The sequence below is a fragment of the Octopus bimaculoides genome, chromosome 16, assembly GCF_046866305.1.
Source record: "Octopus bimaculoides isolate indiv1 chromosome 16, ASM4686630v1, whole genome shotgun sequence".
NCBI classification, from domain to species: Eukaryota; Metazoa; Mollusca; class Cephalopoda; order Octopoda; family Octopodidae; genus Octopus; species Octopus bimaculoides.
In genome coordinates this window covers 47,753,153-47,769,843 of record NC_142943.1, presented here as the reverse complement: position 1 = coordinate 47,769,843, position 16,691 = coordinate 47,753,153, and the positions used below count along the sequence as shown (strand labels likewise).

The window sequence follows — 16,691 nt, the reverse complement described above, 5'->3', positions numbered from 1 at the left end:
TAATCTTTTCTACTTAGGCACAAGGCTCGAAATTTTGGGGGAGGGGTGCAGTCGATTAGATCGACCCCAGTATGCAACTGGTACCTAATTTATCGACCCCAAAAGGATGAAAGGCAAAGTTGACCTCGGCGGAATTTGAACTCAGAACGCAGTGGCAGACGAAATACCGTTAAGCATTTTGCCCGGTGTGCTAACGTTTCTGCCAGCTCACCGCCTTTCATAATAATAATAATAATTTATTCTTTTACTAGCCACAGTGGATCACATAAAATGACATTAAAGACAAAAAACAGGATGATACAATGTAATAATGGTAAAAATTGAACAAATTAAAAGTCCCAATTGGAGAGGCGCTTTAAGGTCCTCATGGAAAAACCCACAAAAGCCATGGGTGCCTGAACCACAGGAAAAGAACACTTCTCTTTTGATTCCCTTTTTACAGGTGCACACTCAGTATTGGTCCTTTCACACTGGCCATTCTTCCAACATTCACCCACCTTTTAACAAACTTACTACACTTCCCTCTCCACCCTCAACTTCCTTTTCGAGTGAAACTCGAAAAAGTTGATGAGGGCTTGGAATAATAATAATAATAATAATAATAATAATAATAATAATAATAGCTTCAAATTTTGCCACAAGGGTAGAAATTTTGTGGGAGAAGGAATGACTTGATTACATCGCCCCCCCCCCGCCCCCGTGTTCAACTGGTTCTTATTTTATCGAACCTGAAAGGATGAAAGGCAAAGTTGACCTTGGTGGAATTTGAACTCAGAACAAAAAGACAGATGAAATGCCGTTAAGCATTTTGCCTGGTGTGTTAACGATTCTGCCAGTTCACCACCGCAAAAGAATTTGAACCCTTAATGAGATTTAAACTTATGGGCCTTTGGATTCAAAATTCAGTATGCTTGAAACAAGACCAGTGATTTTGAAAGAAAGGGTCAAGTTGATTATGGCGACCTCCAGTATTTGACAGGTATCTTAATTTTATCCATCTTGGAAGGAAGAAAGGTGAAGATGACCTCAGTGGAATTTGAACACAGAACATTAAGAACTGAAAGAGATGCTGTAAGTAATTATCGTCTGCTACTCAAATGCTTCTGTCAATCCAATGATGATGATGATGATGATATCATCCATTAGCCACAAGGGCCTAAAACGTTTGGGAAGAGAATGAACAAGCAAGAATGGTGGGATTAACAATGAAGAAACAAGCAAACAAACAAACAAGACAATATTCCTGAATACACGTAGATAAGAGCAGACTCTTCTTGTATATGAATGGTGCCAGTAAGAAGGAAAACGGATGAAAAGAGTGGTGTGTATGTAATGTGTGTGCGTGTGTGTATGTTTTTTTTTACACATTTAAAAATACAGGAGGGAAAAAAACAACAAACAACCTCACAAATATGAATAAAAAAAATAAAGAAAGAAAAAGCAAATGTTATAGAACAACCAAGTTAGTAACAAAACGAAAATGGTAAACACACACACACACACACACTCATCTATATCTCTCTTTCTCTTGCTCACACACACACTCTCTCTCTCACACACACACACACACACAAGAGAAACAAGAGTAAATGTCAGCTACAGATGAGTTAAAAAAGTTCTAATATCATATTCCATACATGGTTCAACTTCATTGAGAGTCTCATGAGAATTTCATTTTTTTGTTGTTAGTTTTTTTCCCCCTTCTAGTGGGGAGTGGAGAGACGTGTGTGTGGATGGATGGATGAGAGAAGAATGCAATTAAATGTTAATTTTTGAGCCGAAGAAAAAGAAAACTGTTAATACATGCCTTAAAGGAAGTTTTGTTCTTGGAAGAGAGAGACAGAAAAAGAGAGAGAGAGAGGGGGGAAGAAGGAAGGGAGAGAATAATAAAAATAAAATAAGATAAAACAGAAAAAAAAAACTATACGTATATAGAGTGAAAAGAAGAGGAATGGGAAACTAGAATGCGAAAAGACTGTGAGGACAGTTCCTATCTTTCTTCCTCACAATGCTGACCATTCCATTCCCTTCTTTGTATAATAAAAATCTAGGACTCCATTATCAAATGTGACCAACTAAAATGATAGGAATTAATCTCAGGAAGATTTGGCTGCTATTTCTCATTGGTCAAGCTTTCCTCAGTGGCTTGATTAAAAGATGTCACGATCAGGTGTAAGAACACAAGAGAATCAAAGGATTTAATCAATAGTGATGTAACGATGCTAATCATCGTTTCTATCATCATCGTTGTAACATCCACTTTTCCATGCTTGCATGGGTCAAACAGAATCTGTAGAGGTGGATTTTCTACAGCCAGATGCCCTTCTTGTCACCAACCCATACTTGTTTCCAAGCAAGGTAATATTTCTTTATGGTTGGCCCTGTTTCCATGCAAAATTGGAAACACAGAACACTGCTCGTATGACAGTGACGCAATCCTACACACACACACATGTATATATCATCATCATCGATTAACATCTGTTTTCCATGCTGGCATGGGTTTGACAGTCTGACAGATCTGGAGAGCCAGTGGCTGCACCAGGCTCCAATCTTGTCTGGCAGTGTTTCTACAGCTGGATGCCCTTCCTAACGCCAACCACTCTGAATGTAGTGGGTGCTTTTTTACGTGCCAGCAGCACAGGGGCTAGAGGGAGTATTTTACAAGCCTTGAAAGTATGAAAGGCAAAGCTGACTTTGATGGGATGTGAACCCAGAATGTAAAGAGTCAGATGAAATAACATAAAGAATTTTTCCAACACTCTAACAAGACGGCCAGTTTGATGCATTAATATTTATTATATTTATGATATTAGAACTTTTTTAACTCATCTGTAGCTGACATTTACTCTTGTTTCTCTTGTGTGTGTGTGTGTGTGTGTGTGTGAGCAAGAGAAAGAGAGATATAGATGAGTGTGTGTGTGTGTGTGTGTTTACCATTTTCGTTTTGTTACTAACTTGGTTGTTCTATAACATTTGCTTTTTCTTTCTTTATTTTTTTTATTCATATTACTCTGTTAAATGTAATAATTTTTCACTCAAATTGTTTTTAATTAATCATGCATTATCTTATAGCTTTGAGGTTTCAATGATGTGATTGTTTATTTTTAGAATGTCAATGTAGGTTAGGTGTGAGATGCTGGATCTGGCCAGTTTGAATATAAAACATATAGAATATTTGGGCTGGATATGGCCGGTTTAAACAAATTTTCTTTTTTTTGTTGTAGTTTCAGACTGTTTGTTTCTCAACTACACTGTTTTGAGTTGAATCCCACTGTGCCTTGGGCAAGTGTCTTCTGTTAAAGCTCCAGGCTGGCCAAAGCCTCGTGAATGGATTTGGTAGACGGAAACTGAAAGAAGCCTGTCATATGTATGCATGCGAGTATGTGTTTGTTTGTGTGTCCTTGTCTTAAATGGCCATCTTATGACAGTTGTAAATGGTTGTCGGTGTCGCTTCCCAGCCACATGATTTCAAGATCAATCTCATTACATGCCAAGTGTCTTCTAACAACTCTGGGCCAACCAAAGCCCCAAGAGTGGATTTGGTAGATGGAAACTGAAAGAAGCTCATATCTATGGGTATATGCATGTTACCGTTTTTGATATCGCATGATAATCGTAAACAAGTGTCACCATCATGCAAGCGGTATCGTTCATTTCCAATTTTCCACGGAAACACATCATCATAAAGAAATATCATCTTACTTGGAAACAGGTGAGGGTTGGTGACAGGAAGGGCATCCAGTTGTAGAAAATCCACCTCAACAAATTATTTCTGATCCATGCAAGGACAGGAGAGTGGTCATTAAAACAATGATGATGATGATGGTAAATACACAAACACACATGTGCATGTGTGTGTGTTTAAGTCTCTTTATCCTGACATTACACAATTATTGTAAACAAGCAATATCCTGCATTTCCAGTGTATGGTAAAAATGAATCCAGTCATGGGGGAAATGTTATCTTTTTGGAAATGGGTGAGGGTTAGTAACAGGAAGGGCACCTGGCTGTAGAAAATCTACCTCAATGAATTCCATCTGACCCATGCAAGCATGGGGAAGAGGACGTTAAAAATTTCATTTTATATTGTAATTGGTGAAGAATATCATTCCTTATAAGCTTTCAATGAGGAAATCCAATCTCTGCCCATTTTACTGCACTTCTGGTGCCATGTAAAAAGCATCCGGTAGACTTGATAAAGTTGGTGGCGTTAGGAAGGAAACCTACTTGTAGAAACCATGCCAAAAAGCAGATATTAGAGCCTGGTGCAGTTCTCTGGCTTGCCAGCTCCTGTCAAAGTGTCCAACCCATGCCAAGTGGACATCAAATGATGATGATGATGATGATCCTGAGACATGGAATGATTTCCAAGGATTCTTCAAGAGTAAAAATGTTTGGGAAACGTTGAGTTTGGGAAACTGGCTTAGACTGTGTTTATCTGACTGAAAATTGGTTATTTAATAGTAATGACAGAACCTGCTGAGTGAGAAAGTAATAAAATGTAAAAATAAAAAATAAAATAAAAACCATAACCAGCTTTTTCAGCAATATGACTTATTAAGGTCAAGCTGATGTTAGAAATCACAGAAGCTCATCAAGCATTTGTTTGAAGGTCACAGTCATTTGAAGAAAACCAAAATATCATCACTGCACTGCTGTATTTTTAAACATATTATTTATTACACCAGATGGATGACAGAAAAATAGACTGATGAGAAGAATTTTCCGGAACAAATTTTAATTTAATACAATATAGATAAACATTATTACTACAATTCATTCAGTCTCAATGAGTGAAACATTACTTATCAGTAAATTTGTGTGTGTGTGTGTGTGTGTGTGTGTGTGTGTGTGCTTGAGTATATGTGTGTGTGTGTGTGTGTGTGTATGCTAATATCCATTAAGTTTGATACAGACAATCAAGCACTTACAAATGGTAATAATAATAAATAAATATTGATTTTTATTTTAATACTTCTTCACAAATAGAGAGGATATGAAGAAAATCATTCAGTTTGAGATTTGGCAGTTTCTCAAAACTAATATAATAAATAAAACAAATAAAATAAGTCAATGTCGTTATTGTTTTCTAAATCATAAATTCAGATATTTTGCTTTTACAATAATATAATTAACTAAATGCCTGTAAAATATAAAAACAGAAAAGATGTTCGATACTTTGAATTTGAATATCTTCAAATTATTATTATCATTATTATTACATTTTATTTTTTCATGTGAAATCATTATTATTATATACAGGCATCAGAAATGAAGAATCACCTGATTTTCACAAAACTGTCCATTTTGATGAAACATGAAGCATTAATTAATATTATATGCTTCTCCGATCATATTTGAACAAGTATATTGGAGGTTTGCAGTGTATTTTATTATTCAAATGAGCTGTTTATAAAGTGAGAGAATGTTTTGTGTTTAGACAAAATAGTTCGTTATTAAAAAAAAATACAGGATTAACTAATTAAGACTAGAATATAATTAGTAAAAACTAATATTTGAGAGAATAATTTCCTCCAGAAAAATCATTTAAAAAAAAAGAAAAGAAAAGAAAAAAACCTAAATGAATTGTACTGCAATAATTCAACCTTTTGTTTCTTTCTTTTTCATTTTGCATAACTAAACAAAATGATATACTATAATATTTTGCTTCAGGATTATTAGAAAGCAGAAATGAAATTTTGTGATGGTGTTCATCCCTCTCACTCAAGGAGATCAGCCAAAGTAGAGGACACACAGACAGTTTGGAGAATGAGTTTAGAAAGTTGATCACAGAAAACCTACAAAGGTATTTTTATAGTTTCATAGATAGAATATGACTCACACTGCTGAAAAAAGCTCACTAAGTTTTAACAGGGGATAGACTGCAAATAATAATAATAATAATAATAATAATAATAATAATAATAATAATAATCATTATTATTATTATTTCTGCTCTACGCACAAGACCTTGAAAATTTTGCGGGAGAAAGGGAGCTAGTCAATTACTTCAACCCAATGTTTAACTGGTACGTATTTTAAAGACCCCGCAAAAGGATGAAGGGGAAAGAAAACCTTGGCGGAATTTGAATAATAATAATAATGATTTTGTAATTTGGCACAAGGCCAGCAATTTCCAGACCAGGATTAAGTCAATTACTTCAGCTCAGTGTTAAACCGGTACTTATTTTATCGACCCCAAAAAGATGAAAAGCAAAGTTGACCTCAGTGGAATTTGAATGATAATGATAATAATAATAATAATAATAATAATAACAATAATCCTTTCTATTATAGGCACAAGGCCTGAAATTTTGGGGAGGGAACTACTTGATTACATCGACCACAGTGTTTTGCTGGTATTTAATTTATTGACTCCAAAAGGATGAAAAGCAAGGTTTAATAATAATGATAATAATAATAATAATAATAATAATAATAATGGGAAACATTTGAATAATCATGCTACCACCCTGCTGCACATCATGTTGATTGGTGCTAAGCCATCAAAGCCAAGTAAAGTCTACAATATAATAAAATTCAATATTATGTATATATGCATGTATACCCTACTACTACCTTCATCCAGTATAGTCTAGTTGCTGTATATTAAAATCAGTAAACTTAAAAAGCCAGGAGTTAAGCTGACTGCCGCACAACTTTGGATAATTTGACAGGATGGCTGACCTAACATGTAATTCCCATGAAGCATTAATACATTTGGAAGAAACAGGTGAAGTACATAGCAAGATAAACAAGCTCACGCAGAGCTTGGCTTGGAAAAGTGATAGATAGGGAGAGAGAGAGAGAGAGAAACAGAGAAAAAATTATAAACGATTACAGCAAAATAAAACAGGAAATTCTTAAGTAAATGGGTCGGGTGTGTGTATGTGAAGATTTGTGGCTGTTGTTTTTTAAGGGATGGATAGTACACATTGCTGGACCTAGGGTTAAATGAAATGTTAAGAGAAGACTTGACATGCACAAGTGATGGTTTGTTCTCTCTCACACTCTTATTCTCAAATAATTAACACTGTTAGCCTTCCAGTGGGTCAAACTGATATTTTACTGTCCTTGTTAAATATTTTATCCAGTTTGAGACATGTACTCTTCAGAAATATGTTGCAGTGAAATAAACTGAGAGAATCAGGAGAAGAGATCTGTTTAGGTGGTACCATGTTGGCAGCCATTTTGGGTAACCATGGCAACAGTGAAGAAGTTATGGTACTTAGAAGAGAGAGTAGTTTAAAAGTTTTTCAAAACCAACCTCATGCAAAACTTTTTGAACATATATAAATAGATCATATTAAATAAAATCTGGGAAAATGAAAGTTGGATTATTAAGAAATAGGTGATGGTACATTATTATCCAATGAGGGAAGCACATAAGAGCTAAATTCAGAGAATTTGGTTTTACAGAAAGATTTCTTAAATAATGTACACAATGATGTTTTCTAACTGAGGGCGGGGATCAAAGTATAGTGGAATATTTACACTATATACACAATCCTTCTTTAACCCACTTTAAATAGTTGAGAAAATACCAACATACGAAATTACAAGAAATTAAAAGGGTGATTTAATGAAATTCTCTTAGTCATTAAGAAGTTGAGAAAAATTTCAGATACATGATCAGGCTTCTTTAGATCTTACCAAAAAGTTAGTCTGTTGTGTGTGATGGCATTAAAAGAAGCTAACAATTTTTTGAAAAAGTGGAGAAGTAATCTTAGCAAAAGAAATAATTCTTCAAGTATTTCTTCTAAAGGTTTCATAAATAGTCAATCACTTTCTTTTTCCTAATGAAGGTTTTCTTTTGCTTTTTTATTCTATTTTGTCTATTATTATTATTATTATTTTTGTAATTTTCACATACAGAAAACTTGTAAAGTGACTCCTTACTTATTCAGATTGAGTTTACATCACAGATTTAAGGGATTGGGTTACAATTATATTGGGTTAGAAGAGGGAACAGTAATAATTAAGAACAAACCTAATTTATGAAAATGTAGACACACAAACTTCTTACCACTCTAATTATGCTTTTAATAAGTGTAGTTAAGCAAGTTTCTTTTACAATGTATGAAGAAACGGATGAGAGAAGAACAATGCTCTCATAGATAAAAGCATAATGAATATATTGTGCAAGATATTAAGGAGTCAAGATATTTTATACCATAAAGAAATATTATTCTTTTCGTGAGTCAAAGAAAAAAAAAATGGAATTTTTTTTTAATCAGTTAGGTAAAAACCAGATTTTTGGTAACAAAAGAGAATTTTGTTAACACTTGATTTTATTATTAACATCTGCTGTGTTATTATTCAGAATTTAAAATAATCTAGGGGGTATAATTGAACCCCTACAAAAAGGAAAAATACATGAAAAGAAATAATAAAGAATAGTAACTTCTTGAAAGAAAGAGAGAAGGAAAGGAATTAAGAAAGAGAGAGAGAGAGAGAGGAGTGGTTGAGAGTGAAAGAGAAGCTGTTCAAATTGGTGACAGTGTAGGAAGGGGGAGGTAATCGAGGAAGTCATGATTACGACCCGTCTATCTTGTTCATATTGGAAACACTCTCATCCTCATCGCTGCCAACTAACTCCCTGTTCACAAAAATGCGGCAGACATTATCTTAGATATGACTCCGATATCTGTTAACCTAGATATGGAAAACAGTGGAAGGGCCGAGAACATTGATTATACTCTTTGGAATAGATGGATTGAATGCGAGGAAAATTGACAGTTGCTGGAGGAAGAACGAATGAAGATGCTAGCCAACTGTTCGAACACACAACACACACATACACACACACAGTCATTCATATACATACACACGTACACAAAAGACATTTGGAAAGGAAGAAAATTATAGAAATGAGAGAAAAAAATAAATTGTTTCATACCAGTCAGCTTACAAAAAGATGCTTGTTACTAAAAGTGTGCTGGGGAGTTGACAGCGCCAAAATGGAAGGTTCTACTACATTTGTTCTGGCAGTTAAAGATATCAAATTTACTCCCTCTTTCTCATTTATTTTTCCTTCTCACTTACTCTCTCTCCTCTGTCTAATTTTACTCGGCTTTTAAATATTTTTTTCTTTTTTACTTCAACGAAATGGAAAAAGGAGAAAAAAAAGAAAGAAAAAAAGAAAACATCTCCATTTGATTGTGGTGCTTGTATTAGAAGCAACTATGGACAGAATTAATTACAGGCTAATTGAAAATGTGTTTTGAATATGAAAAGGGAAGAGAGAGATATAGAAATAGAAAGAAGGATAAATAAAGGAAGAAAGCACAATACCAACTGAAAATAGCTTTAAGCCACCACAAACAGAAATATTCTAATGGTAATACTGGTTTTTCAGATAATTTCTAATTTGACAGAAAGCTTATCCATCCATTCATTTCTAACGCACCCACACATGATAATAATTAAACGCAAGAGCTATTTCATAGCATTTTTTAATTTTTATTCTGATAACAAGGTGAAGGACATTTTATTTTATAAATGTCATATTTTTTATTCTATTATTTGATTTGATTTCCTGGTGAAAATAACGATTTAACAAGATATTCTCAAAGAGGATGTTTACAAACTGAGTGTATTTCCTTGACCAAACCAGTGGTTATTTACCGAACAAACTGACCAATTTAATTTGTATAAATGTGAATTTTTGGCTTTTCATTTGTAGAAGTACAAAACAAATCCTATCAAATTTCTGTGCAGTGCTAGGAGGCAAAGAAGCAAGGAAATATCAGTCAGGTATATTAAAAACTGCTAATGGATTACAGATGACTAAGTGAATCAACAATAAAAGCAACTCGCTTCCAAGTTAGAAGTGTTTAAATATTATTTCACATAAGTAAGAATACCAAAATAGCCCCAAATTAATTTAATTACCAATTACAACGAATAAACGGCTGGTTTAAGAGAATTTCTCATCAGTTGATTCCGAAAAAATCCCAAGTAAAGTGACGGCGCACATGTACGAACACAAAGCAATAAATTGGAGACTCATTGCTGTTTTAAAATACTTCAAATGACAGGGTTATTTGAAGGCCCTTGTATTGTGGCTTTCGTTAGGGATAAAGGTTTAAGATATGAAGTAAATTATATAAATTAGCTGGGGGGAACCCGATAACTTTAAAAAGCATCTGGTAGTAGTAGTAAACGTTTATGTTCCACGTGTGTCTGTTGTGTTGTGAGACAGGTGTCAACAAGAGAAAGACGAGAGCATGGTTGTGTATATGTGTATATATATATGTGTGTGTGTACATACACGCTCAAACTTTATGAGTAAAAACGGAAAAAGAAACGTAAACGGGGAATTGAAATATCCTTCGAAATGTAAGAGAGGAAAGCTTACAGACAAAAGATAAACAGTTGTCTTCGACATGAAACTCAGGAATGTTAAAGACAGAAAGTTCAAAGAACACAAGAGGAAACCCTAAACATTTCCTCGGTTTGATATTTAATAGTAAAATAAGATTTATACACACACACATATACGAAGAGAAAGAGACAAACTTGAATATAAAGTGAAAGAGACAAAAAGGAAACTTACTTCTCTGCCTGAAATTGACAAGAGGAGCCAATACTATGTGTGGTTGTGATGTTTTGTTTCTTAGATTAAATTCGTTTATCTCTCCTCACTCGACATCCACACCCAACAGATCAATATTTCCTTCTCACACAACACCTTTTATAATCGAGAAATCACAACTCGTGAGCAAATCAGAAAATTAAATTAACCAAAGATCAACAACAACAACAACAACCTTTATTGCATTGCTTCTCTCATCATCCTTATTTTATTTTATAAATTTCTTTCATCCTTTACTTGAAGTTTCTGGATTCGAAACAAACCAAAGTTGAGTGCTACAGCAAATTTTTGGATAAGGGTTATATCATAATAATAATACAAATGAAAGGATGTGATCCCTAAGGGACAATTGTATATCTAAGATGGAAAATAGTCAATAATGAATGCCACATAAAATGATATACATCTGTTTATATTTGAAGTATTTTAGTGTTATTTTAGATGAATTAAGTTACTAAGTTTAATGATAGCTAACGAAGAAGAATACTTCTAGAATAGTTTTAAATATATGTCTCAATTTATTTTTATTTACTATATTTTGTTATATTTGTTTTATTGTTTCTTTTACCTTCGTACGTTGAGAAGAAAAAGTCAAAATGAAGTTGGAGAAGATGAATAAACAAAGTAGAATTGTCCTTGACGATCCGGTTTAAAAGTGAATTGACTGATAATGTATGGGGTTGATGAACAGGAATATATATATATATATATATATATATATATATATATATATATATAATACACAGCCAGCAATATCTGTCAATTAAAACGAATTTAACTGCAAGGACGGAAGGAAGAAAGAACGAGAGAGAGAGAAAATGTCATATTTATACGTAAAGTCCTTCCAAAGAAATGTTTTGTTTTTGTTTGATTGGTTTTGGTAGCGAAAGTTTGTTCGAATTTTTCTGGGACTTACCTTGGGCGTCCCCTCTGGTTAGGACAAGAAAACCACTCAGAGTTGGTTAGCGCTGCAGAAAAACTTACACGAGCTACTAAAGCTAAAGTACGAATAAATATGTCGGAGATAAACGGCTGAAAGAGCGAGAAGAAAAAGGAGAAATAATGGTCAATAAAGCCTGTATTATTATTGTGATGATGATGGTAGTGATGGTGGTGGTGGTGGTGGTGGCGAAGCCGGTTCTCCTGCTGCTTAGTGACGATGATAGTTGTGGTGGTGGTGACGGTACTAGAAGTGAAAGAGAGAGTGTAGGGAGATACAGACAGTGTGGGTGATAGAGAGAGAGAACCTACTACATGCTACCACAACAGATAAATAACGGATGTAGTGTGTGTCTATCTATCTAAATATTTATTTATATATCACAGAGGTAATATAGTTAAAAGACATAAAGCTGGCACTGGTAGTTGTGTGTGTGTGTAGACAATAATTTTAATCTGGATAAAACTACGCACGCGTACATATATACACAAACACATTTTAAACTGCCCATGTAACTTATTTCACGCTTTCGATATGATTGTGTCGATCATAAGGACAAACAAAAAAGCAAGGCACGCACAAAGGAAAGCTGCAGTTTATTCTACCCCATAGTGGATCCCACTCAATATAAAATGTATGGAGAGAAGGGGACATCTTAAAGTAAAGAGTCAAGACCTTTGAATGAGGCCTTAGTTGAGTTGGGATTGGAAAGAGCTGACACTAATTGCGGTGGTTGGATGTTGTAGAGAATGTTGAGTGGTAGAAGAAAACGATTCCCTTTCTTCGACAAGGAGCCAATTTGATCAGTCAAGCTTAATCAGTTTTGTGGGACGAGGATACGATGACGGCGGACTCTCGGTTAAAAGGAATAGAATGGCACGAGAAATATATATATATTATTGTGATGATATATGTGTATATATATATATATATAATGGAATAGCAAAATTTTAAGCAACTTTTTGAATGAAACTCGGGAAAAGGAAGAAGGAATCCCTCTTAGCTTCAAATATGAATGACAAATGCAAATTACACTGCAGAGACACGTTATTGTTTGCGATATTTTTAAAAATACAAAACACACGGTTTGTGTTTGAGTTAATGTTTTTGTTGTTGTCTTTTTAAGATTTCAAATTGAAACTGAAAAAGCAGCACCAAAACTTTGAGACGTACAAAGTACTCCTTACGTTTATTTAGACATAACCCGAAATTTGTGAGTAAGGAGGGATGTTACAGTGCATTGTGTTTTTCCAAACTATCTACTCAAAAGTTATATAATTGGTACAGGGCCTCCGTGGGTACAGGCCCTCTGTTATTAATTAGTTGGAGGACGGAATGAAGGTATACTCAAACTACTAAAGACCTGACCCTAATGCTCGCAACAGAGTTGATTATTTAAGACACGAAAGCTGCCAGGTGGTGATGCTAAACAGGGTGACGGATTAAATATACTACCTAAGTTAGCCACGACAGAATTTGAACACAGAACGCAAAGCGCCGAAGCAAATACCACAAAGCAACCAGTTCGACGTTCTTATAGTTCCACCAGGGCCCATCCACTGTCCAGGACACCAACATTGAATTTTTTTTTTATTATACACCGAAAAAGATGAAGCAAAGTTGACTCCCAATGAGATTTGAACTAAGATCGTTTATGTATGTATATATATATATATATATATATATATATAATAGCATTAGGGCCAGATCTTTGGTCTGAGTATACCTTCATTCCGCCTTCCTACTTATCTCGGAGGCCCTGTGCTAATTATATATATATATATATATATATATAGAACCATCTGAACGCATATAAAATATCTTAATGCTTAGAGATCCAATGACAGCGGCAGCAAATAGCTTATGTGTAAGGGTCATTATTTATTTATTTTTAGAAGAGCCCTGTTTTAATCTTAGAAGTGGTGTTGTCGCTGGAAGGCTGAAATATACACGTTTTTCGGGTGGTACCAACCAGAATGGAATTACTCTTTAAACAAGTAGAAAAGGGATCGAGGCTGAGTTAGATGACAGAATTAATAAAAGAAAGAAAAACAAAGAAAGAGACATTAATAAAATAAGAAAAACAAGAGTAAACGAGTAGGAGAAAGATCGAGTGGTCTTTATATATTTTTTCTTTTCATTTATTGATTTTCCTTTAAGTCTCATATGTGTGTGTGTGCACACATGTATATATATATATATGTGTGTGTGATAGTTTTCTTTGTATTTTTGGCTTTCGACTTGTTTTGTTTCGTTTATAAATATGCGCGCGTGTGTTGCTGTTGTTACTGGTGATGAGAAAGAACAGTTATGGTGGCAGTTATTTGAGCATGAAACAAGGGAATTATTAAAGTGAAAGTGTGTAAAAGTAATAAAACTACATTTTCTATGCATGTATGTGTGTGTAAAAATTCTTTTCTGTGTGTATGTAATGATGATTTTGTACAATTTTAAGTTGAGCGCTTGTAGCCACTGCTGCTGCTGCTGCCGGCGGGTGTGACGTCACCACAGCATATGAACATTATCTTTTCTCCCTCCCTCACGATCTCTTTCTCTTTCTGTCTTACTCTCTCTCCCTTCCTCTCTATTTCTCTTTTATTCTCCCAGCTCTTTCATTCACTATCTCTCTTCCTCCCTCACTTTGTCTTCCTTTCTTCCTCCTTCCCTCACTATTTTTTCTTTCTTTCTCTCCTTTGCCCACTGTCTTTCTCACTCTCCCTTTCCACAAGCCTTCTCTCTTCTTCTCCTCTCTCTCTCTCCCTTCTCTATCATACACTTCTATTTTAAACTCCACAAAACTATCAATACATACACGTGCGCATACGCACACATGTATTTGTGTATGTTTATAATAAATGTGTGTGTACATGTACTTTATCAGTTCAATACAATCAACATTTGCAATGAATGTTTGTGTAAACGATTGTTGAAGCTTTTTAACCCTTCTGGAAGAGAATTAAAAATTTGAACAATTCTCACTGATTTAATGCTACTACTTTATGCGTGCGTGTGTGTGTGTGGACTAATGTTCTGACTAAATCCTTTGTGTGTGTGTGCGCGTCTTGCCGAATGTAGTTTTGGCGGGAGCAGAAAAAGCTTCGAATAACAATAAAAGCAAGAGATTGGCGGAGTAGTTTATACTGTTAATATACTTAGAGATTGACGCCATATCCATCTTTCTATCTGTCTTTTTATATCCATTTGTCTATTTATATGTCATAAAATCACATACGTGTATTTTATGTAATATATAGAGTTATATTATAAAAGAATTGTTTGGATGAGAGGATTGGCAATCTTAATACACAATGTCTTCATTTTTATGCTAAAGAAAAGAAAAAATATTTACGATCAGAGAAGAAAGGGGGGGGAAAGGACTCCTGGAGATACGAGATATTGTGAATGTTCGGGTTGAAAAGCTGGAACAATCTCCGTAAGAAAGTGCTTGGAATGACAAAGGGAGACATATCTAAAAAAAAGAAAAAAGATTACAGGGCATACGGTATGGCTAAGGATAATACCTGAAGGAGCATTATGCAAACGAAATACACAGTAGGATTTCTCTTAGGTAATACAACTTATTGAGAAAGAGATACACAAGCAATTAGTTAAAAGAAAAAAGAACCCTAAGGGAGGTAATTCCCATAAGCTCAGCTGATTGAAATATTTAAACGATATGATCAATGGAGGTTGGAGTGGATATACTTCTTTAAGTAGCTGTAAAAAGCAACTGATATGTTTCGGTCTTATTAGACCTCCTTAGCCAAGCATATGTCCAACTGACAGGCTAAGAGTGAGCAATGTATATATTGAATTAGAAGGAACCTCGAGACACTGATTATAAATGTTAACAATATGGCTGTGGGAATACACTTCGTGTATGAAAGTGTGTAGCTTGGTGGTTTTGGGTGTTTTTTCTCATGATTGTGGTTTTGATGCCCAGACCAAGTGATGCAGTGTGTTCTTGAACAAGACACTTCATTTCACATTGCCCCAGTCCACTCAACTGTAAACAAATTATGCTGCAATGGACTGGTATCGTATTTATGAGGAAAGAAGCCCATCGTATATATGCATATATATGTGTGTGTTTGTGTGTCTGTGTTTGTCCCCACCAACATCGCTTGACAACCGATGCTGGTGTATTTATGTCCCCGTAACTTATCGGTTCGGCAAAAGAGACCGATAGAATAAGTACTAGGCTTACAAAGAATAAGTCCTGGGAGTCGACTTGCTCGACTAAAAAGCAGTGCTCCAGCATGGCCACGGTCAAATGACTGAAACAAGTAAAAGAGAGAGTAAGCATTTTTCCGATGTGTAATGAATTTACCTGCTCAACTTCAAACTCTACAAGTGGCACCACCTTGAATAGAGCTGCATGGATACTTTTTGACCAGGATGAAATCTTATTGTAGCCAAACCAAACCAACAGGGTGCATATGGACACCACATGACAAGATATCCATGCAGCAGAAACATGTTGGATAGAAGTTTAAAGAGAATATGCTGCGTATTAAGACTGTAATAATAAAAAAAAAAGATGTGTAGATGTATAATTTTCCATTTATATTTTAACGTCTTGTGTGTGTGTACGAGTGTTTATGTGTGTATATATGCACATATATATTCTTTTATTTGTTTCAATCATTTGACTGCAGCCATGCTGGAGCACCACTTTTAGTTGAGCAAATCGACTCCAGGACTTATTCTTTGTGAGCCTGGTACCGCTAAGTTACAGGGATGTAAATGCACCAGCATCGGTTGTCAAGCGATGTTGGTGGGGACAAACACAGACACACAAACGTATACACATACACATATATAAGCATATATATATATATATACGATGGGGTTTCTTTTAATTTCTGTCTACCAAATCCACTCACGAGGCTTTGGTCGGCCTGAGGATATAGTAGAACACACTTGCCCAAGGCACCACACAGTCACTTCTGCACCTATATATATATATATATACATATATATATATATATATATATATATATATATATATATATATATATATATATATATATATATATATATATATATAAATATATATATAAATATATATATATATATATATATATATATATATATATATATATATATATATATATATATATATATATATATATATATATATATATATAT

At 34.5% G+C, this 16,691-nt stretch overlaps 1 protein-coding gene across 43 annotated transcripts in view; it reads right to left on the bottom strand.

Annotated features, from left to right (window-relative positions):
• The window catches only part of LOC106872674 (bromodomain adjacent to zinc finger domain protein 2B), a 269,963-nt gene extending 258,343 nt beyond the window's left edge, over positions 1–11,620 (bottom strand). For 26 of the 43 annotated variants that reach the window (XM_089364670.1, XM_089364684.1, XM_089364669.1 and 23 more), the window contains exon 1: positions 11,517–11,620. The gene's annotated coding sequence lies outside the window, so the exon portion shown is untranslated. Of the gene's footprint in view, positions 1–8,902; positions 9,424–10,561; positions 10,683–11,516 lie in introns of those variants that run through there. The other 17 variants (XM_089364671.1, XM_089364687.1, XM_089364673.1 and 14 more) reach the window with 6 other exon arrangements.
• Between the last annotated feature and the right edge of the window lie 5,071 nt (positions 11,621–16,691).